The sequence below is a fragment of the Arachis ipaensis genome, chromosome B3 (genome assembly GCF_059453495.1).
Source record: "Arachis ipaensis isolate K30076 ecotype BB chromosome B3, ASM5945349v1, whole genome shotgun sequence".
Classification (NCBI taxonomy): domain Eukaryota; kingdom Viridiplantae; phylum Streptophyta; class Magnoliopsida; order Fabales; family Fabaceae; genus Arachis; species Arachis ipaensis.
The window spans coordinates 53,088,466-53,115,988 of record NC_142438.1 but is presented as its reverse complement, the minus strand read 5'-3'; positions in this window follow the sequence as shown (position 1 = coordinate 53,115,988).

The window sequence follows — 27,523 nt, the reverse complement described above, 5'->3', positions numbered from 1 at the left end:
GAAGCTCAACCCAAAAAAATGCGCTTTCGGATTACAAAGCGGAAAATTCCTCGGCTTCATGCTCACATGCCGAGGAATCGAGGCAGACCCCGAAAAATGCCAGGCCATCCTCAATATGCGAAGCTGGAGGACAAGCAAAGAAATACAACAACTGACCGGTCGACTTGCAACATTAGCAAGATTCTTGCCCTATATAGCCCAACGATCGCATCACTTTTTCAAGAACTTGAGAAAACAAGAAAGTTCCACTTGTCCGAAGAATGCGAAACAGCTTTCACGGATCTCAAAGCCATACTTTCAACTCCTCCAATCCTCCAGACACCAGAAACAGGTAAACCATTATATTTATACTTATCCATCACTAACCATGCTATCAGTTCTGTATTAGTAACAGAGATAGAGAAGCAACAACACCCGGTATACTTTGTCAGCAAATCACCTTAAGGCGCTGAGACTCGCTACCCAAAGTTAGAGAAACTAGCTCTAGCTCTCGTCATGACGGCCAGACGTCTACGGTACTATTTCCAAAGTCATACCATCGTGATCAAAACAGAACAGCCCTTAAGGCAGATACTGATGAAACTCGAACTAGCAGGACGGCTAATCAAGTGGTCAATCGAACTGTCAGAATATGACATCCAGTACCAATCCAGAGGTGCCATCAAATCTCAAGCACTAGTCGATTTCATTGCAGAACTCACCCCAGAAGACCAAGCTCCTAAGGATAACCTATGGACACTATACGTCGATGGAGCCTCCAACAGCAAAGTCTCCGGAGCAAGGATACTCCTCGAAAGCGATTAGGGAATACAACTCGAACAATCACTACAATTCACCTTTCATGCAAGTAACAACCAAGCAAAGTATGAAGCCTTAATAGCAGGACTACGGCTAGCACACACCATAGGAATAACACAGATAAATGTCAAATGTGACTCTCTCTCTTGGTGGTACAACAGGTAACAGGAAACTTTCGGGTAAAAGATCTCCTGCTTGAAAAATACAATACAATGGTCAGTAACCTCATAAGAAACTTTCATAAATTTAGTATTTTTCATATACCTCGGGAGCAAAACAACAGAGCGGACATCCTCTCAAAATTAGCAGCCACAAGAAGTCAAGACAAAACTCCTATACTATCACAATTAACACTGGACGAGCCCAGTGTTACGCTAACAACAGTTGCAAGTGTCTCGCAGGAGTACGACTGGAGATCACCACTCATAAACTATCTGAAAATAGGTCTCGTATCAAACAACATCCAAGACCCAAGGAAATTCAAAAGATGAGCGAGCATCTACACCATACTTGGAACCGAGCTATACAAGAAGGGATTCACAAGACCCCTCCTACGATGCCTAAGCACAACTGAAGCAAAACTGGCAATGGACAAAGTCCACGAAGGAGTCTGCAACACACACATTGTCGGCCGAAGCTTAGCCGCCAAAATCCTCTGAGCTAGTTATTATTGGCCGACACTAAAGCAAGATTGCATGCACAAAGTCAACCACTACGATCAATGTCAACGTCACGCGCCAATCATCCACAACCCAGCCGATCAGTTACACACGTCCGAGGTATGCTGGCCATTCAACAAATGGGGACTAGACATCCTCAGACCATTCCCTCCCGCTCCAGGCCAGGTTAAATTTTTAATTGTCGCTATAGATTATTTTACCAAATGGATAGAGGCTATACCATTGGGCAAAAATCACTTCTGAAAAAATGATCTCTTTTGTATGGAAAAACATACTATGCCGCTTTGGTATCCCTCAATTCATTATTACTGATAACGGCGGACAATTTATAGATCAACGATTCAAAAACTTCTTACAAAATTTCAAAATAATCCAACAATTCTCCTCAGTTGAACACCCACAAACTAACGGTCTAGCCGAGGCCGCCAATAAGATCATTTTGCAGGACCTCAAGAAGAAATTGGACGACTCAAAAGGAGAATGGGCCGAGCTCATCCCCGAAGTAATGTGGAGTTATAACACCACTGAACAATCATCAACAAAGGAAACACCCTTCAGGCTAGTATACGGATGCAACGCCATGATTCCGATCGAAGTATCCCTACAAAGTAGCAGAACCTCGAGCATAAACGAACATGACAATGACGCGAATAGAAGAGCCGAGCTCGACCTCGTAGAAGAAGATAGAGACAAGTCAACACTTCAGCAACTTGCAACAAAACGGGCCATAGCTAGGAAGTATAACAAGAGGATCAAACCGAGGATATTCTCGGAAGGCAACCTCATCCTCAGACGGGTCGAAGACATACGAAAACCACAAGGACATGACAAGATAAGTGCAAACTGGGAAGGACCATTCAAAGTCTACAAAGTCATTGGCAAGGGGGCTTACAAAATACAAAAGCTTGATGGAACTATCCTACCAAACACATGGAATATATCCTCTCTAAAGCTATATTTCAGCTAATGTATAAGTCGGACACGGTGATACACTCTTTTTCCTACTACTAGAGTTTTTCCTAAGGAGGGTTTTACTGGAGAGGTTTTAATGAGGCACACCACCCCGCACTTTTCAACGCAATAATATTACAAACTATACATCTACCTCTATCATACTACTTTATTAAACTTCTACCGAACAATACTACCTATCGCGCATTCAAGTAGACTTATCAAATATCGAAAATACTATTCAATATACCAACCCAACGCTTTCATGATCCTATATATAAAAACAAACCCAATCTATTAATCAAAGAACAATATCTATCAAAACCCAATAAAAATCAACCAATGCAAAACGCTTGCAAGCACTAATCCAATATACTAAATAAGAAATAGCAAACCTCTGCACAAGGAAACAGTTTCAATTAAGTATTCACAAAACAGTACTAACATCCGTGCTCCAAAGGCACAATAAACAAAACCAGTCCAAAAAATAACACAAAAAATATCAAAGTTTTACAAAAACTAAGAATCAGGATTCTCGCGCTCACCCTCAACATCATCATCATCTTCAACCAACTCGCCCCCAACAATAACCTTACAGGGGTCCATTTTTGACAAGTCGCAATCTGGAACCAAAAACCTCGCCTGCTCAGCAGCCCTATAAAACCCAGCTGCAAACATTTCGAGGCCATGATTTTCCTTTCCATCCTCATCCTGCTTCTTTTCAACTCCAAGCACCACAATCCTAGCTTCAAGAGATGTTTTCTCCTCAAGAGACTTCTTCAAAGATGCTTCAGCTTCCTTGAGCTTCTCCCCTAATTGGTCCACCAGATCCAAGGCATCACGAAGCTTACCACTCTTTTCCACATTCTCACGCATAAGTTTATCCATGGCAGCTTTGTCAAACACAGCTCTGGAACGCTTCAATTCCTCGGTCCGACCAACACACATCAAGCGAGCCCCAATAACCTGAAGAAAAGTATAAATGTGAACGCCAGTAACTAACACATAACACAAAAGCTATACAATATACCTGCAAATACTGAGCCACTCCAACCTCGCCAACCTCATGAATGAGCTTAACGTCAGAAGGGTTTTGGACATGCTCATCAGCCATCACAGTGAAAGGAAAATGCTCACTCCGCAAAGATGTCAAGTCATCATCACCCCTATAACTATGCAACACTTTCTGATTCTCCGTAAACTTCTTCACTTGATCCAGGTTGACCTCACCCTCTACTTCTTCCTCAACCACATTCCTACTTTTCTTTCCCTCTCCTCTCTTTCTTTTAAAGCTAATTTTCTTAGGAGACGGCTGATTGACCTCGACACCCCTTTCCGCCATAGCCTGACTAGTCGAGCCTTGCTTCTCGACGTTCTTAGTTCGGAAAAAAGCACGCAAACTGGATGAAGTCACTTTTGGTGCCTTCTCAACTACAAGCACGACAGAAATATATTAACATTTACAAATAAGGAACATATATATACAACAATCAAACAAGGCGGTTACCTATATATCCATCGAGGGCATCCCTATCACCTTCTAACTCAAGGAGCTCAACAACAGACAGCAAACTCGATGAAGAAATATGATTAACCAAAAACTCCACAAGCATTTCATTCCTATACTCTATCCCGTCCGTACCAAGTATCTGCCTAGGTCTCGGAACCCAGAACAGAGGAAACTTTTTCAGCAAACACTCATCAACAAACCAGGGATACTCCCTTTCCACAACACCTATTTTCAAAAACATGGACTTAAACTCCTTATAAGAAGACTGATAAACCCATATTTCATGATTTCTTTTGTGCTTAATTAGAGTGATTTATTCACCTCTTCACCTACTTATTCATATTAATTGCATAGTTTTACTTTTCCTTCCTCATTATATCATATAATGAAAAACATGTTTTCTAAGCTTTAAAAATTAATTATTTTAATTACCTTTATTTTCATTCGATACCGTGATTAGTGTGTTGAGTAGTTTCAAATTTTCTAAAGGCAGAATGACTTAAAGGATGAAAAAGAAAATATACTAGAATGGAAGGAAGAAGCAAAACAGAGCTTTAAGGAAACTGGTATCCACGCGATCGCATGGATGACGCGATCGCGTGCCAAGCACAAATCAGCAGCGACGCGGCCGCATGACTGACGCGACCGCGCGCTTTAAGCAGAATACATATGACGCAGTCGCATGACTGACGCGACCGCGTGGCAAGGAAAAGCTCCAAATGACGCGACCGCGTGACCCACGTGGACGCGTGACAGAGGCCACGCACCAGAAATTACAGAATACGCCCCCAGCGAGTTCTGAAGCCCTTTTTGGCCCAAATCCAAGTACAGACAGCATAGACCAGAGGTTATAAAGTGTGGGAATGCTTCCATTCAAAGAGAGCTCGCATATTTTCACCTTTCAATGATCTAGATTTAGTTGAGAGGGAGATCTTCTCTCTCTCTCTTTTAGGATTTAGGATTTCTTCTTGTTTTAGGAGTAACTCTGGATCCAGGTTTAATGTTCTTTTAGTTTTACTTTTATTTATTTATTCCAACATTTGAATTGATTATTATAATTTATGAATTATTCTATGTTACAGATTTCTAATTGAATTAATGATAATTTGAGGTATTTTCAGTTTATGATTGTTCTCTTTGATTTAAGTTGCCATTACTTCCCATCTAAGGACACTTTTATTATTTCAGCAATTTACTTTTTTCCCTTTTTGGTTTTGGTTAAGAATTCAGTAACTCAACAGTTATTAAACTCAACATAATTGATAATCGTTATCTTGCTAATTGAGTTGGACTTAAATAATCCCAACCTTTTCTTAGGAAATAATTAGGATTCAAAGGTCAATTTAATTAGTCCCTTGACTTTCCTTTGCTCTGGTAAAGGTTGACCAAGTGGAATTAAGATACAACTGTCATTATTGTTGAGAAGGATAACTAAGTTGGACTTCTAATTTCCCTTATCTTGCCAAAAGTTGTTTTACAGTTATTATTTATTTTTTACTTGCCATTTGATTCACTCGTCATTTAAATTACTTGCTTCTCACCTTCTAAACCCCGATCACAACCTTTATAACCAATAGTAAGAACACACCTCCTCGCAGTTCCTTGAGAAGACGACCCGAGGTTTAAATACTCGGTTATCAATTTTAAAAGGAGTTTGTTACTTGTGACAACCAACACGTTTGTACGAAGGGATTTTTGTCAGTTTAGAGACTATATCTACAATGCGACTGTTTTTATGACATTCTTTACTGGCAAAAATCTCGACGTCAAAGACCTATACAAACTAAATATAGCACGGCCAGGAACACTGGCAAGATTTAACCAACAACCCCGCCTAACCCCCTTACATTGAAATAATCCAAAGAAAACTTCCAGCGAAGGCTTAACCTCCAAACAACCCATCAGAATTTGAAATTCCCTAACAAACGCCCACGAGTTAGGATGCAACTGCGATGGCGCACAGTTCAACTGCATCAATACACCACATTCAAACTCAGAGAACGGGAATCTAACACCCAAGTCTACAAAAATACAGCTATAAATAAAAAAGAATTCAAACCCCTCCCCACGATGAAAAACACGATCATCAGCAGCACACGGAAGAAACTTAAGCTTCACATCACTACCCTCCCTAACCCAACAAGAAGCAGAACCTAACTGTGCAATACTACGCTCATCATCAAACACAGAAACATACTCCTTCACTGATTCAGCAACCCAAGCAAAAGGATTCAGCGGGTCCCAAACCCACACATCATCAACAAGTTTCATCTCTGTCTTCACAACCGCCCCTACTTCTACCTTCTTCCCTTTCTCTATTTTCCAACAACAATACATAGAGAAGACGAAAAGAACAAAGACGAGACAAGCAAGGGAAGAATAAACTAACCTTTACTCATCTTCCGTGAACAAAGGAGAAAGAAAAACAAAAACCCAAAGGCACCGAGTACACCAACAATCCAAAACCAATAAACAGCCCACTACCCTTTCCACAAGCATTACATCTCCCGGAGCAAACCCCAACCGTCCAACGTGCAAATCATAATAATTAATCAACGGCCTGATCTCCACAATCATTTCATTCCCCAACACGCATTAAATGCAGTTTCCTTTCCCCAAAACTCTCTCTCCTACAAAGCACTCCTCGCGAAAATTCAAAATAAAACTCATTACATTCCCCAACATTTCGATGAACAAGTTAAGCTTGGGGGCTCCGAGTTATAGCTCGGCGCAAAAACCAGACTATAAATCATCTCGAACCTCAGTTCTGAGTTATAACTCACGAGTAGAAGCTTAACCCGTTCATGACTCAAAAACAGGTCAACCTTGGGGGCTATGATCCGTTAGGGTAAAGCAAACCAAAAAGCAATAAACTCGAAACTGAGTCAAACGTGTGAACTTTCCTCAAATCTCTCCTCAATCCCAAAAATGAGGCAACCAACGAAGATCCCATCCAGTCCGGTAACAAACAAATGTGCATAACCACCCTCAACAAACCCCATTATATACGAATTGCTCACTCAGTTGTAGGTACGCAATTCACTCTGATTTTTTTCTGAACTCTCTCATAACTCATACTTACTTGAGTTTTGGAATCCCTTTTCAGGTACCTCACGCCGCCTCCCCAGAAGAAGACGACGTTCTGCCCTCTTTACTCCAAGGAAAGCTGGTTTAAGTCTCACCAAAACGAGCTATACCTCGGAGCCTACTCTCATACCGGAACATATTCATTAATCATCATTATACACGCATGGTTGTTCATTTTTTGAAGAAAAAAAGGAAGGAAGCACAGAGAGAGAGAGAGAGAGAGAAAGCTATGAGCAAGGGAAGAAAGAAAACGTGTGGCACCGTTGAACTTTCGGCTTTGATTTCTTGAGATCTGTAACTCTAATTGAAAATCTAATTCGATAAAAGTATAGTATTCATATTCTCCTCTTCGATACGTTGGCGTTACTTTTGTCTAGTAAAAGTTCACGGTGACGTGGCTCCTCTTCTCCTTGAGTTCGGCGAATTAGAGTTCTAGGAGGCACAAACGATTCTTAACGTTTTCTTCTTCAGCAGCTCAGTCAGAAAACATCTCCGGAGCCTGAGTATTTTGATTTCATACGGAGATAGGGTTTGATAACTTTATAATAATTAAATATGAATTTGATAAGTTAATATTGATTTAATTGATTACTTTTTGAGTATGATTAAGTTTAAGTTGAAATTTTGTGAAATTATTATCGATGTTTGAGGATTGCAGTTTGGCCATGCAGAACATCCCAGCTGGGGTTATTTTGATGATTTTGGGGCTGTTGTGAATGAGAATTATTGATTAAAATTGATAAGTTTTGATGGCTGAGAGATTAAACTAAAAGTTGTGAAAAATCGGTAACCGAAAAATTCGAAAACGGATTAAAATATAAGTAATTTTTTGAGAGAAAAAGGTTAAGGTTTTCAGTTTTGGTATAAAAGAAAGATTAGTAATTAAATTTTATTTTTGAAGGGTAACATTGTATTTGTATATAAAAATCGAGATACTATTTGTAATTATATAAGTTTTTGGGTATTTTGGCAATAAATAAATTACAGGGATAAAAATGGGTATTTTATAAAAGTTTAGGGTTGTTTTTATAAATATTGAGATAAGTGGGGTTTTAAATATAATTTATAAAAATATTGGGTTAAAAATAAAATATTTAACAGTTTGAAGTTTAAAACGTAGATAATAAGAGTTTAAGAATAAAAGTTTTACAAAGCTAAATTTTTTTTAAGAAAAGCTATAAATATTATTTATTTATCATTTAAATTATCTTATTTATATTATTGTTATCATTTTATTAAGAATATTTAAGTCAGAGAAGAGCAAACAAAAGAACTCTTAAAAGCTTTAGAGGACGCAGTTGATTTAAGAATTATATGATTCTTTTTCATAAGACATTAAGGAAAGACGAGAGAAGAATGTGAAGTTGAATTATGATAAAGAATTAAAAGATTGAAGAAAAGAAGAGAGAAAGAAAAGAAGTAAGAAAATAAAAGAGAAAGATGAGAAAGAAAAGAAAAGAAAAAGAACAAAATGAGAATGATGTATTAAGTAAAAGGATCTCTGCCATAGAAGAGTAGAGAGCAGTGACTGAAAAGATTTTAATGAACGTCTGCCATAGTAGAGCAGATAGAAAAGAAGGTATTAATTAAAGGGATCTCTACCGCAGTAGAGTAGAGAACAAAGATTGAAAAGAAATTGATTGTTGTTTGGGCCTTAGTGCTAAGCGTCTAGTAGGGACGGCTCAGTGAGGACGGCGATGCGTAACGCTCACTAGAGACCGAAAGGAAGATTCTCCCATAAGGACGGTGATGCGTAACGCTCATAGAGGGGACGTTGGCTGAGATAAGGACGGCGGTACGAAACGCTTATCTTAGGACCAATGTCGGGAATCGGGCACCGACACATGAGCTTATGGCCTGTATAGAACCAGATATGCATCATTCTTGTTTGTGCATATTTGTTTGTGATTGTATTTTCTATGATTGTGTGTGCTTGTGATTGGATTCTATGTTCTGTAATTGCTGAGTTGGATTATACTTTGTTGACTGTTGTTATTGACTGAGAACATAATGAAATGAACTTAACTTCTAACCCCGACCCTACTAAGAACTCCCCAGTTCTTATCCCCTATTTCTACCACTTTCAGTTACAGGTGCGAAGGTTTAGTGCAGAGTTATAGGAGCATAGAAGATCATGCTTACAAGTTGAGTTGTTAGAATTTATTTTTCCCTCGTCGTTTATTCTTTTGGTTTTTAGACGGGTAGGACTTGTAATTGAGGTTCTTTGACTAAGTCTATGTATATAAAGCGATGTGAATAAATATACTTTTGTGTGGGGGTGAATGCGAATCAGATCGGATTGGATATGGCCAAAATTTCAATCCGATCCGCACTAAAATTATCGGATCGGATCGGATCCAATATCTGCAATTTTTTAAACTTGGATTTGATCCGATCCGATCCGCACATTTGTGGATCGGATCGGATCGGATAGCGGATATATCCGCAAAATACAAAAATATTTTTAAAAGCTTATTTTTATTAAAAATATCAATAAAATTTATTTTTCTATTCTTTTAAATATTTTTATTTTTAAAATAATATTAAACATACTTTTCTTAAATAATAAATTAAAATAATACAACATATATGATAATTATTAGTTGAAATAAAACATAAAAAGAATATTTACTTATTTATTTCTCTATTTTTGCGGATACGCAGATATGTAGATCGGATATGCAGATACCTATATAAAACCTGCGATCCGATCCAATTAGTCTGCGGATCTGATCCGACTCGATTCGATAGCCTTGCAGATCGGATCCATATCTGCAATTTTTGGATCGGATTCAGATAAACACCGCGGATATGTGGATCGGATCCAATTCATGAACACCCCTACTTTTATGATTAAGTGATTTAAAATAAAGAATATGCGTTTTCTTAATTAAAAGTTCTGGTTCGTATTCGCGAAGGCTCAATATTAAATAAATATTGTATAAAATAAAAAGGTTTAGAGGTAAGTAATGCTTGAAATTTTGGTACGATCATGAGATGCAAAAAGTTAGGGTGTTACATTATAGTATTAGAGCAATTTGTTCCTGTTAGAGCCTTGGGAATGGATTGACTATGCTTCATTGCATACTTTGAGTGTCTGTCATGCAATAGGACTTGTCCTAATGACAAGACTTTGAATTTTAAATGCATGACTGTCTATTGATTAATGCTGTTAGTCGACCATTGCATTTCTCATGGTATTAGGTCTGGCAACTTAATACTGATGATTTGTGTATAAGAGAACACTAATGGATTATCATGGACGAAATAGAAGTAATAGGTAACGCAAATCGTGGATTTTAGAAGCATTAGAAGTTGTGTCTCGGGGTTGCCCAGTTACGTATCCTATTTCTCCATAGTTTGTCTTGAAGTTTTGTTTGAGGTTCCTTTCTTAAAAAGTGAACTAATATTCTCCAAATCCTGTTCTTTGTTCATATGTATTTTTCATTCGATCTGATGTTTGATTGAATTCCCTGGGATATTCGCTTTCCCTGAGATATCAAGCGTACCTTGTAACTTCTACTTTGCAATCACACTTCTTCCCTATCATCTTTATGCCATGTAAAAATCCAAGTATTTGAAATTGTATATGTATCAATATGAGTTAAGACTTTTTGCTTTTTCCATAAGGTATTTTAAAAAATTAAAATGTTGAAACTATGTAACGTTCTGTGTAATATCCTAATTTTTCAGGACAAAAATTCCTATAAATAAGGTAGGAAGTAAGACTCTGAATTTTTAAAAATTAAATAATAAATTATTTATATGTCATTATATTTATTGAGATTTTATTTTAAAAAAATTATTTTACAAAAAATAATTAAATAAAATTTTATAATTATTAAAATTTAATTTAATTATGACTTATTCTAGTAGTCTGAATTATTTATTAGAAACTACTTTAATAGGCAAAAATTTAAATTGATTTTTATAATTGTTATTATTATTAAAGTTTAAAAGAAGAAGAAAAAGAGTTGGCCGACATTATATATACATATATGTCATTATATATCCATAATATATATATATATATAATAAAGAAAGAAAGCAACATGGCTTCAACTCATATATATATATATATGACACGTTCCTCCTTTATATTCATTAATCATCATCATACACACATGGCTCACAGAGAAAGAGAGAGAGACAGAGAAAGAGAGAGAGAAAGGCACCGTTGAACTTTCGACTTCGATTTCTTGAGATCCGTAACTCCAATCGAAAATTTAATCCGATAAAAGTGTTTGTTTTCTCCTCCTTTACATGTTACATTACTTTTGTCCGGTAGAAGTTGACAGTAACGTAGCTCCTCTTCTTCTTGAGTTCGGTCAATTAGAGTTCTAGAAAGTACAGACGATTCCAAACATTTATTTCTTCAGCAGCTCAGTCAGAAAGCTTCTCCAGAGCTTCGAGTATTTTGATTTCATACGGAGGTAGGGTTTGATAACTTTATAATAATTAAATGTAAATTTGATAAGTGAATGTTGATTTGATTGATTATTGTTTGAGTTTGATTAAGTTTATGCTGAAATTTTGTGAAATTATTGTTGTTGTTTGTGAATTACCGTTTGGCCGTGCAGAACAGCACAGCTAGGATTATTTTGATGATTTTGGGGCTGTTGTGAATGAGAATTATTGATTAAAATTAATAAATTTTGATGGCCAAGAGATTAAACTAAAAGTTGTGAAAAATCGGTAACTGAAAAACTCGAAAACGGATTAAAATACAAGTAATTTTTTGAGAGAAAAAGGTTAAGAGTTTCAGTTTTAGTATAAAATAAAGATTAGTAATTAAATTTTATTTTTGAAGGGTAACATTGTATTTGTATATAAAAATTGAGGTACTATTTGTAATTATATAAGTTTTCGGGTATTTTGGCAATAAATAAATTACAGGAATAAAAATAGGTATTTTATAAAAGTTTAGGATTGCTTTTATAAATTGAAATAAGTGAAGTTTCAAATATAATTTTATAAAAATATTGGGTTCAAAATGAAATATTTAAAAGTTTAAAATTTAAAACATAGATAATAAGAGTTTAAGAATAAAAGCGTTAGAAGCTAGGTTTTTTTTAAGAAAAACTATAAATATTATTTATTTACCATTTAAATTATCTTACTTATATTAGTGTTATCATTTTATTAAGAATATTTAAGTTAGAGAAGAGCAAACAGAATAATTCTTAAAAGCTTTAGAGGACGCAGTTAATTTAATAATTTTATGATTCTTTTTCATAAGACATTAGGAAAAAACGAGGAAAGAATGTGAAGTTGAATTATAATAAAGAATTAAAAGATTAAAGAAAATATGAGAGAAAGAAAAGAAGTAAGAAAATAAAAGAAAAAGATGAGAAAGAAAAGAAAAGAAAAAGAACAAAAAGTGAATGATGTATTAAGTAAAAGGATCTCTGCTACAGAAAAGTAGAGAGCAGTGACGAGAAGGATGCATTAAAGGATCTCTGTAACAGAAGAGAAGAGAGTAGTGAACTAGAAAGATTTTAATGAACGTCTGCCATGGTAGAGCAAATAGAAAAGAATGTATTAATTAAAGGGATCTCTACCGCAGTAGAGTAGAGAGCAAAGATTGAAAAGAAATTGAGTGCTGTTTGGGCCTTAGTGCCAAGTGTCTAGTGGGGACGGTGATGCGTAACACTCACTAGAGACAGAAAGGAAGGTTCTCCTATAAGGACGGCGATGTGTAACGCTCATGGAGGGGACGTTGGCTGAGATAAGGACGGCGGTACAAAATGCTTATCTGAGGACCAGTGTTGGGAATCGGGAAACAAACTGACACATGAGCTCATGGCCTGTATAGGACTAGACATGCATCATTCTTATTTGTGCATATTTGTTTGTGATTGCAATTTCTATGATTATGTGTGCTTGTGATTGGATTCTATGTTCTGTAATTGCTGAGTTGGATTATACTTTGTTGACTGTTGTTATTAACTGAGAACATAATGAAACGAGCTTAACTTCTAACCCCGACCCTACTAAGAACTCCCCGGTTCTTATCCCCTTCCACCACTTTTAGTTATAAGTGCAAAGGTTTAGTGCGGAGTTACAGGAGCACAGAAGATCATGCTTACAAGTTGAGTTGTTAGAATTTATTTTTCTCTCATCGTTTATTCTCTTGGTTTTTAGAGCGGTAGGACTTGTAATTTAGGTTCTTTGACTACGTCTATGTATATAAAATAAAGAATCTGCGTTTTCTTAATTAAAAGTTCTGGTTCGTATTCGCGAAGGCTCAATATTAAATAAAGATTGTATAAAATAAAAAGGTTTAGAGTAAGTAATGCCTAAACTTTAGGTATGATCATAAGATGCTAAAAGTTAGGGTGTTACATTATGGTATCAGAACAGTTCGTTCCTGTTAGAGCCTTGGGAATGGATTGACTATGCTTTATTGCATACTCTGAGTGTCTGTCTTGCAATAGGACTTGTGCTAATGACAAGAGTTTGAGTTTTAGATACATAACTGTCTATTGATTAATGCTGTTAGTCGACCATTGCATTTCTCATGGTATTAGGTCTGGCCAACTTAATACTAATGATTTGTGTATAAGAGAATACTAATGGGTTATCATGGACAAAATAGAAGTAATAGGTAACGCAAATCGTGGATTTTTGAAGCGTTAGAAGTTGTGTCTCAAGGTTGCCTGGTTACGTATCCTATTTCTCCATGGTTTGTCTTAAAGTTATGTCTGAGGTTCCTTTCTTAGAAAAGTGAACTAATTATTCTCCAAAACCTGTTCCTTATTCATATGCATTTTTCATTCGATCTTAACTGCATATGTGATGAGCGGATAATTTATACGCTTTTTGGCATTGTTTTTAGTATGTTTTTAGTAGGATCTAGTTACTTTTAGGGATGTTTTCATTAGTTTTTATGTTGAATTCACATTTCTGGACTTTACTATGAGTTTGTGTGTTTTTCTGTGATTTCAGGTATTTTCTGGCTGAAATTGAGGGACTTGAGCAGAAATCAGATTCAGAGGTTGAAGAAGGACTGCTGATGCTATTGGACTCTGACCTCCCTGCACTCAAAGTGGATTTTCTGGAGCTTCAGCACTCGAAATGGTGCACTTCCAATTGTGTTGGAAAGTAGACATCCAAGGCTTTCCAGCAATATATAATAGTCCATACTTTGGCCAAGAATAGATGACGTAAACTGGCGTTCAACGCCAGCTTTCTGCCCAAATCTGACGTCCAGCGCCAGAAAAGGAGCCAAAACCAGAGTTGAACGCCCAAACTGGCACAAAAGCTGGCGTTCAACTCCAAGAAGGACCTCTACACGTGCAACACTCAAGCTCAGCCCAAGCACACACCAAGTGGGCCCCGGAAGTGGATTTATGCATCAATTACTTACTTCTGTAAACCCTAGTAGCTAGTTTATTATAAATAGGACCTTTTACTATTATATTAGACATCTTTGGTCTCAGTTTTAATCCATTGTTCATCTTAGGAGACTATTGATCACGTTTTAGGGGGCTGGCCATCTCGGCCATGCCTGGACCTTTCACTTATGTATTTTCAACGGTAGAGTTTCTACACGCCATAGATTAAAGTGTGGAGCTCTGCTGTTCTTCAAAGATTAGTGCAAAGTACTACTGTTTTCTATTCAATTCATTTTATTTCGCTTCTAAGATATTCATTCGCACTTCAACCTGAATGTGATGAATGTGACAATCATCATCATTCCCTATGAACGCGTGTCTGACAACCACTTTCGTTCTACATTAGAATTGAATGAGTATCTCTTAGATCTCTTAATCAGAATCTTCGTGGTGTAAGCTAGAATGATGGCGGCATTCAAGAGAATCCGGAAAGTCTAAACCTTGTCTGTGGTATTTCGAGTAGGATTCAATGATTGAATGACTATGATGAGCTCCAAACTCGCGATTGCTGGGCGTTAGTGACAGACGCAAAAGGATAGTAAATCCTATTCCAGCATGATCGAGAACCGACAGATGAATAGCCGTGCCGTGACAGGGTGCGTTGACCATTTTCACTGAGAGGATAAGATGAAGCCATTAACAAGGGTGATGCCTCCAGACGATTAGCCGTGCCGTGACAGGGCATTTGGATCATTTTCCCGAGAGAAGACCGAAAGTAGCCATTGACAATGGTGATGTATCACATAAAGCCAGCCATGGAAAGGAGTAAGACTGATTGGATGAAGACAGCAGGAAAGCAGAGGTTCAGAGGAACGAAAGCATCTCCATTCGCTTATCTGAAATTCTCACCAATGATTTACATAAGTATTTCTATCTTTACTTTTTATTAATTAATTTCGAAAACCTCATTACTATTTTATATCTGCCTGACTGAGATTTACAAGGTGACCATAGCTTGCTTCATACCAACAATCTCCGTGGGATTCGACCCTTACTCACGTAAGGTATTACTTGGACGACCCAGTGCACTTGCTGGTTAGTTATGCGAAGTTGTGAAGATATGTTTAGACCATGGTTCTGTGCATCCGTTTTTGGTGCCATTGCCAGGGAATCAATTTTGAACAACAATTTACAACCCGAGTAGCAATTTCGCATACCAATATGTTTGGTCGAATTCCCTAAGATATTCGCTTTCCCTGAGATATCAAGCCAACTTCGTAAGTTCTGCTTTGCAATCACACTTCTTCCCTATCATCTTTATGCCATGTTTTCTCAACTATTTGAAATTGTATATGTATTGATATGAGTTGAGACTTTTGCATTTTTCAAAGTATTTTATAAAATTAAAGTGTTGAAATTATGTAATATTTTGTGTAATATCCTAATTTTCAAGGACAAAAATTTCTATAAGTGGGGTAGGATGTAAAAACCTGGATTTTTGAAAATTATATTTATTTGTTTCAATAATTTATTCAGTTCATTCTTATCTTAAGGTCTTCTGCCTAAGTTTTCACGTGACATTAAACATTAACTACGAGAAACCAAAACCATACCTTGGCCGATTTTTCCCTAAGCCCGAAACACCACAATTATCCACCATTCCTCAAGCTCCATAGCTTCAACTCCTCACGAATTGAATTTTCAGCTCCCAACATTTAATTCCAAGCTTCCAATATCCACCAATTTAACTTCAATTCAACAAGATACACGATCTAATTCATACAATATCACAATAATCAATATTGAGCTCACTAAATCACCAATTTACTAGGGTTAGGATTTCCTTACCATTACCCAGGAGTCAAATGGATAAAATCCGGTGATTATTCACCGGTAGAGTACCCCTAAACCATCAAAATCACAAAATCACAAAATCGCTCAATACTAAAATTCAAAAACCACAAATTAAAGAAGGAAGAACTGGGTGAGAAAACATGATTCTCTTACCAAATTTTTTAATAATTTTTGTAGAGAATTCCGATATGAACGCGTGGCTATTGACGGCTCGTCAATCGGAACTCCGGATAAAAAGATAAGTGAGATTGAAATTCTGCCAAGGGTTTGGAAAATCCCTTTTCATCTCCCTGTTTGAGTTTAACGTAAATTGCCTTTGAGGGAGAGAGAAGATGGCTGAAACTATTTTTATTAGGTGGTAATGGGTTGGGCCTTCGGCCTAATATGGGCCCGGTTCACTTGGTTTGACTTGTTCGGTCCAATTTTGGATCGAATCTTTTAAAATTAGTGTCAAAATTTTTATTTTAATTAGCTCTACCTCATTAAACTATAAAATTTTATTTTCTAATATTTTTGGTTAATAATTAATTTATTGGCTAATTATTTACTAATTTTGCAAGTTTTACATCCTACCCCTCTGACAGAAATTTTTGTCCTCGAAAATATCGTCCGCCACGCGAGTTCATGAGAATAGTCCCCCTTTTAACTCAACGCATAGTAGCTCTAAGGTCTTTCTAATCTATGCGCTTCTACTACCACACTCTAATTTGTTTATCTCTAAGAGTCTTGATCATTCCTCCAACGGCAACCAAAAGTATCACTAAACTCTACAAGCTCTAACGGCAATACCCTACTTGAAACGATTCGGTTTGGTTCTAAGTCTAATACTAAGTTTGACATTTTCAGTTTTGGGTTTTCATCCCTATCTTTGGCTATGAATAAATGTGGTATTCTCCAGTCACACACTGCTCTATAATTTCGGTCATTGCAATTACTTCAACCTTCAGCCGATCTCCGCAACGACTTATCTCCTACAACTTCTCCTTCTCAATCTAACGGTCCCAATATCCTCACAATTTTCGTGCTCCATTCCTTCAGCAGTAGCTTTCACAGCAGCAATAGAGAAAATCAACTGTATCACCTCACTCGCGTCCATGAGATGCCCTTTGCGTCCTAACCGCACCGAACAATTGATATTAAGGTGATCAGTCTTAATAACTCAAGTCTAGTGTTTTGAATTCTCCAAAGGTAATGCTCATGAACATTTATGTTATATGTGTCAAGCAGGCATCCTAAATAGCATATACACACAACCAGAGTATGCTCAGAAGCATAGTCAGTCCGTCCCTCAAGCTCTACAAGAACAAACTGCTCTGATACCATAATGTAACACCCTTCAAGGGTCCAACCAACTTCAACCGCAAATTATTTACAAAAACTAAACCACACATCATATACCATATACACAATCCATTAATAATTCATTCAGTTCATTCACGTGACATTAAACATTAACTATGAGAAATCAAAATCATACCTTGGCCGATTTCTTCCTAAACCTGAAACACCTCAATTATCCACCGTTCCTCAAGCCCCAAAGCTTCAACTCCTCACCAATTGAATTTTCAGCTTCCAGTATTTAATTCCAAGCTTACAATATCCACCAATTTAACTCCAATTCAACAAGATACACGATCTAATTCATACAATATAACAATAATCAATATTGATCTCACTAAATCACCAATTCACAAGGATTAGAGTTTTCTTACCGTTATCCATGAGTCAAATAGATAAAATCCGGTGATTTTCCACCATTAGAGTATCCATAAACCATCAAAATCACAAAATCTCTCAATACTAAAACTCAAATTCACGAATTGAAGAGGGGAGAACTGGGTGAGAAAACGTGATTCTCTTACCAAATTGTTTGGTGAGTTTTGTAGAGAATTCCGAGAACGAACGCATGGCCGCTGACGGCTCGTCAATCGGAACTCCGGATAAAAAGATAAGTGAGATTGAAATTCTGCTAAGGGTTTGAAAAATCCCTTTTCTTCTCCCCGTTTGAGTTTAACGTGAATTGCCTTTGAGGGAGAGAGAAGATGGCTGAAACCATTTTTATTAGGTGGTAATGGGCTGGGCCTTGGGCCTAATATGGGCTCGGTTCGCTCGGTTTGGCCCAATTTTGGGACAAATTCTTTAAAATTAGTGTCAAAATTTTTATTTTGATTAGCTCTACCTCATTAAACTATAAAATTTTAGTTTTTAATTTTAGGGTTAATAATTAATTTATTGGATAATTATTTACTAATTTTACGGATTTTACAGTACACTTGTCACAAATTATGGATATATATTTGCAAGACCATTTGAGTTATTTTGTGATAATGTGTTAGTAATCTAACATTTTAAATTATTGTTAAACAAGAGAGTTCAGAGTGTTTAAGTGTCTATTGAGCAAATTAGCACAAATTCGATAAATACATGCATATTTGGTTAACAAGAAACAAGCACCCAAGATATTTTATGTGGGTACTATTTATATGGGTGTCATATCATTTTATAATATATTATTTTAGTGGGAGTATGCATTTGGATGCTCATGTAGTTTAGGCAAATTTACGAATATAGATATTTCTGCAAAAATAAAGTATTCAATTTTATTTTCATTCTGATTCATGATCTTATAAAGTTTATTAAACTTTGAGTGTTTGACCAATTGAAAATAGACATGCATGAGATCATTCTTTCATATACTTTTTGAATTTTATCATCCAAATTTGATCTATGTCATTGAGTGTATTAGTATAGTGATCATCGTGGTTTTTTCGAGACACTAATGTGATAAAAGCTGCAGTGATTTCATAACTAAAATATGAGACGTCGAATTAGATTATTAAAATAATCAGAAAAACAGCATTCAGATGTGCGCATAAAGTTTGTAAGATGTGATTATCTGAGGAAAAACTATATGTATAATCCAAGTGGGAGATTGTTAAAAAATTATATTTTCATTTCCTAATTTATTTATGAGCAATACATATAATTGATTATAATCATATTAGCTATATCATATTATATAATTTATATAGGTGATTCCATTTATTGTTATAAATACTAAATAGAATAAATTATTATTACTTTTGATTTGAATTTAAATGAAAATAAAATCAAATATTTTATTTTATTTGGGCCTTCAAGGTTTAATAGAAACCAATAGCCAAGTATAAATAGAGTTCCAGAATTTTGTGCTTAATATATCAAAATTATTTTAGAACCTCATTAGAGAGTTGTTATTCAACCTAAAATAAAAAATTCGTTAGATTTTGGTTAAAAAATGTCAAAGAATCACAAGAATCAAATTCTTTTGATCATGTTTATAAATTTTGATATACTTTTGTTCTCATATCACTCTTTCTCAATTATTAATATAGATGGTCTTAAAGTTAAAAAATTCAAAAATTTAAAATAAGACATTATTATTCTTAAAATTTAATAATTTTTGCTAAATAAATACTTTTTAGATTTTTTTGTGAACAATCAAAAATATTTTTTAAAATATTTTACTACGATTTTTTTATGTATCTAAATAGTTATCTAAAGATTCACATAAAAATTTGACGCACACGTGGTTTGTCACTTGTTGAAAAATGGTATTTTGTTATGTTATTTTTGTTATATTTTTAAATTTTTTAAAATATTAATTATTTTTTATATTTTTTAATATTATTTTTATTAATAGTGTGAACTTTTGATATTATTTTAATAATTTATTTTATCCTAATATATGAATGAAATTTAATGGTAAATTATTTATTTAAAAAATAAATCAAAATATAGTTATCATTTTGAATAAATAAAAATAGATTAATAGACACCAAGCTAAAATAGGCAAGTTAATGTCTTTTAATAATTTAATATACTAATAATATCTGCAGAGTGTTCGAATTTTGGAGTGATTTACGTTCACTCATAAAATATTAGCTTGTAAACACACTTTATAATTATAAAAAAAAAGTTTTGAAAGAGAAATATGTTAAAAAGTAAAACTTTATTTCATATGATAAATATTTAAAGAATCCACGCCTTTTATATACTTTTTATACTCTTTGACATCAAGTAGTAAAATCATTATTAATAATCTTACAAATATATTTATGTATAGAGATATTTTAAGGGTTAAAATTGAATTTCCGTAATTTATTTTTCTATTTATTGACAAATAAAAGAAACATGAGTTTATAATTTAAATTTTTTTTAAATATATCTTAAATATTAATATTTTAATAATTTTAATTATTAATTTTAATTAATATATATTTTTTATAATCAAAATCAATAATTAAAATTATTAGAACACCAATATACTTGACACATTTGTTAATTTATATTAATCAAATAGAGGGGTGGTATGTAGTTTTTATAAAACTCAAATTATGAGTGTAATATGATAACTTAAGAGGTTAAGGATATTTTATTTTTTTCAAAACTACTATTTGTACATTAAACTAAAATCAGCTATCAATGTATTTGTATATAAATATATACGTAGTTTAATTTATTTTTGTTATGGCCCAGCCCAGCTGGCACTCCGCCTAGTCCGACCCGACGTACGATCCTACCCGACTCGAGCGGCCGGTCTGCTGGGCGTCAGACGTTCGGACCCTGACCCGGACACCTCTCCTCCAGGAAGCCAGCTACCTGACAGCTGGAGCAAGGAAACTTTCAGGAAGGTGGGTCTGTCCTCGCGGGACCCACCCCACTGACAGGGTATATATGGGGAGGGCCCTACCCCTTCCCCACGGTAGGTCACTACCTCCTTTATTCTCTCACCACCATCTGCACCATTTCTGACTTGATTATCGGAGTGTCATTGCAGGTGTCGCCCCCTCCTTCACATCGCAACAGCTCAGGAGGTCGTGAAGTCTCTGCCCTTTTCTCCTAGACCCAGACCAAGGCTGGTTCCTACCATTCCATCTCCAGAGCTCCACCAACCCGTCCGGAACCTGCAGAACCGAACATTGGCACCATCTGTGGGGAATGGCCAAAATGGACTTTCTGTTGGGACCTGTGGAGGCAGACGACGGAGGCGAACCATGTGGGGAGGAAATGGTTCCCCGAACCGGCAGGGTGACCTCTGTGGCTTCCTCTCGAGAACGCACAAGGTCCCCCCTGTTGCGACCTGACCTACCCTCGCGCTCCCAGGAAAGGTGTCCCTTTGGAGGGACGGGGAGCGACAACGCCAGGATAATACAAGAGCTGTGTCACAGAGTGCAAAATCTGGAGCGGAAGGTAGCAAGCAGAGAGCGCCACCGCCAAGATCCGGGGCAAGATCGTTCCCGGTCTCCCCGAGGGAGGGAAGCTAGAGGGAGAAGCCCCCGAAGGGACCACTCCAGATGCACTCCGACCCCCAGTCAGAATCAGAAAGCCAAGGCGAAAGCAAGGAGTTGCCAAGAAGACGGCAAGATCCCATCATTTACACCCGACCTCCAACAAGGCATAGCGTGGAGAAAAACCGAGAAGACAGCAGAGAAAGACCAAGGAAAAGGCAACACCCTGTAATCATGGGGGAAACCTCTTTCCATCACTCCATCCTCGAAGTACGGCTACCGAAGCACTTCAATAAGACAACGGATATGAGGTATGATGGGACCCAAGACCCCCAAGAACACCTGACGGCCTTCGAGGCCAAGATGAACCTGGAAGGGGTGGGTGATGAAGTAAGGTGTCGCGCCTTTCCCATGACCTTAGTGGGACCGGCAATTCGTTGGTTCAATGTTCTCCCCAGGGCTCCGTAACAAGCTTTGCGGACATCAGTCACGCCTTCCTGGCACAGTTCACCACGGGCATTGCCAAATCAAAGCACCCGATCAACTTGCTATGGGTAACGCAGAGACGTGGGGAACCGACCAGAAGGTACCTGGATAGGTTCAATGATGAATGCTTGGAGATTGACGACCTGACGGACTCGGTGGCCAGTTTACGCTTGACGAACGGGTTGCTGAACGAGGATTTCAGGAAGCACCTCACCACCAAGCCCGTGTGGACGATGCAAGAAATCCAAAATGTGGCTAGGGAGTATATCAATGACGAAGAGGTTAGCCAAGTCGTGGCAGCCAACAAGGGGCAGCCCGCCTATAACTCTGCTCGTCATCCCGGTAACGGGGAAAGGACTACGAAACACTCCAAGGACGGAGGGCCAGCTAAAGCATTCAAGCCGTTTTTTCAGGTAGGGAACTTTACAAACTACACTCCCCTGACAGCCCTGATCGTCGAGGTCTACCAGCAAATAGCCGACAAGGGCATCCTATCGAAGCCCCAACAACTCAAGGATAGAACTTGAGGGAACAAAAACCTCTATTGCGACTACCACAAGGGCTTCAGCCACAAGAACCAAGATTGTTTTGATTTGAAAGATGCTCTGGAGTAGTAGATCTTGGAAGGTAAGCTGGCTAAATTTTCACACCTCATAAGAGAGCCAAGGAGGCGCGATCGTGACCACTCTGGCGACGACAAGAGCCGCTTTGTGAGGTAGAGACAGGAACCTGAGGAGGACAATGAGTGCGGCCTCACTATTGTAAACGTTGTAGTAGGAAGAGATGTTCCCCCCAGGTCGAAGTCGGCAAGCAGAAAAGACGCCAAAGTCTAAGCTGTGTCATCATCTAGCTCCGTGCTTCCCTCCAGGAGGATACCATCAATATCATTCGAGCCCGAGGACCAATGGTTTGACGATTTGCCGGAGAACCCTCCCATGGTGATCACAGCTAGAGTTGGAACCGGCCTAGTAAAGTGAATTCTAGTAGACACTGGAGTTGATTCGAATATCATATTTTGCAATGTGTTTGATGCCTTGGGCCTCCGAGACACCGTCCTGAAGACCTACCAACACGGCGTAGTCGGCTTAGATGATAACTTTATCAAACCTAATGGGATAGTCTCCCTGCCGGTATCCATAGGAGGAGGACGAGGGAAGAGGTCGGTAATGGCGGAGTTCATGGTCTTAAGAGACTCCACGGCCTACAACCTCATCTTGGAAAGAAAAATTATCAATGAGTTCGGAGCAGTGATTTGTACAAAGCTATTGATGATGAAGTTTGTTGATGGCGATGGGTCAGTTGGATCCATCAGGGGAGATTTGGAAATGGCAATCGTGTGTGATGAGCGGATATTTTATACGCTTTTTGGGGATAATTTCATATAGTTTAGAGTATGTTTTAGTTAGTTTTTAGTCTATTTTTATTAGTTTTTAGGAAAAATTCATATTTCTGGACTTTACTATGAGTTGTGTGTTTTTCTGTAATTTCAGGTATTTTTCTGGCTGAAATTGAAGGAGTTGAGCAAAAATCTGATTCAGGCTGAAAAAGGACTGCTGATGCTGTTGGATTCTGACCTCCCTGCACTCAAAGTGGATTTTCTGGAGCTACAAAACTCGAAATGGCGTGCTTCCAATTGCGTTGGAAAGTAGACATCCAGGGCTTTCCATCAATATATAATAGTCCATACTTTGCATAAGGATAAAGGATGTAAACTGGCGTTCAACGCCAGTCCTCTGCCCAATTCTGGCGTCCAGCGCCAGAAAAGGATCAAAAGCTGGAGTTGAACGCCCAAACTGGCATAAAAACTGGCGTTCAACTCCACAAATGGCCTCTGCACGTGAATTGCTTAAGTCTCAGCCCAGCACACACCAAGTGGGCCCCAGCACACACCAAGTGGGCCCCCGAAGTGGATCTCTGCATCATCCATCATAGTTTATCCAATTTTTGTAAACCTAGGCTACTAGTTTAGTATTTAAACAACTTTTAGAGACTTATTTTGTATCTCATGACATTTCAGATCTAAACTTTGTATTCTCTGACGGCATGAGTCTCTAAACCCCATTGTTGGGGGTGAGGAGCTCTGCTGTGTCTCGATGAATTAATGCAAGTATTTCTGTTTTCTATTCAAACACGCTTGTTCCTATCTAAGATGTTCATTCGCGCTTAACTGTGATGAAGGTGATGATCAGTGACATTCATCACCTTCCTCAAACCATGAACGTGTGCCTGAAAACCACCTCCGTTCTATATCCGATTAAATGAGTATCTCTGAGATCTCTTAATAAGAATCTCCGTGGTATAAGCTAGAACTGATGGCGGCATTCATGGGAATCCGGAAAGTCTAAACCTTGTCTGTGGTATTCCGAGTAGGATTCAAGGATTGAATGACTGTGATGAGCTTCAAACTCCTGAAGGCTGGGCGTTAGTGACAGATGCAAAAGGATAGTAAATCCTATTCCAACCGGATCGAGAACCAACCGGTGATTAGCCGTGCTGTGACAGAGCGCGTGAGCGTAGTTTTCACTGGAAGGATGGAAGGTAGCCATTGACAACGGTGATCCACCAACACACAGCTTGCCATAGGAGGACGTGCGTGCGTGAATCAGAAGACAGAGGAAAGCAGAGATTCAGAGGACAAAGCATCTCCAAAACTCCAACATATTCTCCATTACTGCACAACAAGTAATCTTTAATTTATGCTCTCTTGGTTATTCACAATTCAACTGATAAACATAATTGACTTCCTGACTAAGATTTACAAGATAACCATAGATTGCTTCAAACCAACAATCTCCGTGGGATTCGACCCTTACTCACGTAAGGTATTACTTGGACGACCCAGTGCACTTGCTGGTTAGTGGTACGCGTTGTGAAAAGTGTGACTCACAATTCGTGCACCAAGTTTTTGGCGCCGTTGCCGGGGATTGTTCGTGTTTGGACAACTAACGGTTTATTTTGTTGCTTAGATTAGGAAAAATTTTCTCTTTTTGGTTTAGAGTCTTTTATTATTTATCCCTTGTTAAAACACTTTAAATTTATAGCTCAGTTAATTAGAACGTGGTGTTTATGTTCATGGTAATTGGCTATCATAATTTTTTAAAACCTTTTTCAAAGAAATAATTTTTCTGTTAAATCCTGTGCCAAACTTTAAGTTTGGTGTTTTCAAAAATAATCTTTCTTAAAATTTTCGAAAATTCCATAACTCATTTGGCTAGAGCATTAATCTGTGTTCTTGGTAATTGGGTTAGAATCTTTTATACTCTTTTCAAAACCTTCTTTTTCAAAAATATTTTTTCTATTAAATCTTGTGCCAAACTTTAAGTTTAGTGTTTTCTTGTTGATTTCCCTTTGGTTTTCGAAAATTTTGATTTGGTTTTCTAAAAATTTTAAGTTTGGTGTTCTTCCTTCATGTTCTTGTGTTCTTGTGAGTCTTCAAAGTGTTCTTGAGTTTCCTTGTGTCTTGATCTTAAAATTTTTAAGTTTGGTGTTCCTTGGTGTTTTCCCTCCAAAATTTTCAAAAAACAAGGAGCATTAGATCTAAAAATTTTAAATCTTGTACTATCTTATTGTTTTTCTCTCTCCTCACTAAATTCAAAAATATCTTTTCAAAATATCTCTTCTAACTTCCTAACTTCTTATCTTTTCAAAATTTGTTTCAACTAACCAACTAACTTTTTGTTTGTTTCTTAACTTTTTCAAAACTACCTAACTAACTCTCTCTCTCTCTAATTTTCGAAAATATCTTCCCTCTTTTTCAAAAATTTCTTTTTTTAACTAATTAATTTTTATTTTCTTTTACGAAAAAAAAAATTTTAATTTCAAAATTCAAATTCTTTTTAGTTATTTTATTTTATTTAAGTATTTACTTCTTATAAAATAAAATAAATAAAAAGATAAATCAGTCCAAGTTATATCCATATATCCATCATGGACATAAGTGGAAATGAACAGTCCAGGAGGACTCTGGGGTCATATTCTAACCCCTCTACTGCTTCATATGGGAGTAGCATATGCATACCCTCCATTGGAGTTAGTAGCTTTGAGTTGAATCCTCAGCTCATTATCATGGTGCAGCAAAGTTGCCAGTATTCCGGTCTTCCACAGGAAGAACCTACAGAGTTTCTGGCACAATTTTTACAAATTGCTGACACAGTACATGATAAGGAAATAGATCAGGATGTCTACAGACTATTACTGTTTCCATTTGCTGTAAAAGATCAAGCTAAGAGGTGGTTAAATAACCAACCTAAGGCCAGCATAAGAACATGGAAACAGCTGACAGAAAAATTTCTGAATCAGTATTTTCCTCCAAAAAGGATGACACAGCTAAGGCTGGACATCCAAGGCTTTAAACAAGGAGATAATGAATCTCTTTATGATGCCTGGGAGAGATACAGAGAGATGCTACGAAAATGCCCCTCTGAAATGTTTTCAGAGTGGGTTCAGTTAGACATCTTCTACTATGGGCTTGCAGAAGGAGCTCAGATGTCTCTAGATTACTCAGCTGGTGGATCTATCCATATGAGAAAGACAATTGAAGAGGCTCAAGAGCTCATTGATACAGTTGCCAGGAATCAGCATCTGTATCTAAGCAGCAACCCTTCCATGAATGAAGAGGTTAAAACAGTAACTGCTGAATTCAGTACTGTAAAACAAGCTGCTGAATTCAATCAGCAATTGGATTTTTTAACAAAGCAGCTAGCTGAATTCAAGGACAGGCTACAGGAGACAAGGATAGCTAATATACATATGGACGAACAGTTTAAGCAAACAAAGCAGTAGCTATCAAGGCAATTAGCAGAAGAATGCCAAGCAGTTCAATTAAGAAGTGGGAAAACATTAAATACCCCACCTCAAGGCATCAAAAATTCAAGAAATGAGCAACCCACCAAAGATTCACCTGAGGACAGTAAGAGCCCAGGAAAAAATAATTCTGGCACTAAAACGCCAGAAAATGGGTGGAAGGCTGGCGCTGAACGCCCAGACCATGCCCAAAACTGGCGTTCAGCGCCAGAAACAAGGCAGGATTGGCGTTCAACGCCAGAAATGGGCAAGAATCTGGCATTGAACGCCCAAATGGGGCAGAATCCAGCGTTGAACGCCCAAAATGGGTACATTTCTGGCGTTCAGGCGCCAGGAACAGACAGTGAGTTGGCGTCTAACGTCACTCCAGCTTCTGACTCTGGCACTCAATTGCCAGTGAGGGATCAGACACACACAAGTGCTGATAACAACCCCTCTAAAAAGGCTTCTTTAACCACTAAGGTTGAGGAATATAAAGCCAAGATACCTTATCCTCAAAAACTCCGGAAAGAGGAGCAGGATAAGCAATTTGCTCGCTTTGCAGATTATCTAAGGACTCTTGAAATAAAGATTCCATTTGCAGAGGCACTTGAGCAAATACCTTCTTATGCTAAGTTCATGAAAGAGATCTTGAGTCATAAAAAGGAGTGGAGAGAAACAGAAAGAGTTCTCCTCACTGAAGAATGCAGTGCAGTCATTCTGAAAAGCTTTCCTGAAAAGCTTAAAGACCCTGGGAGTTTTCTGATA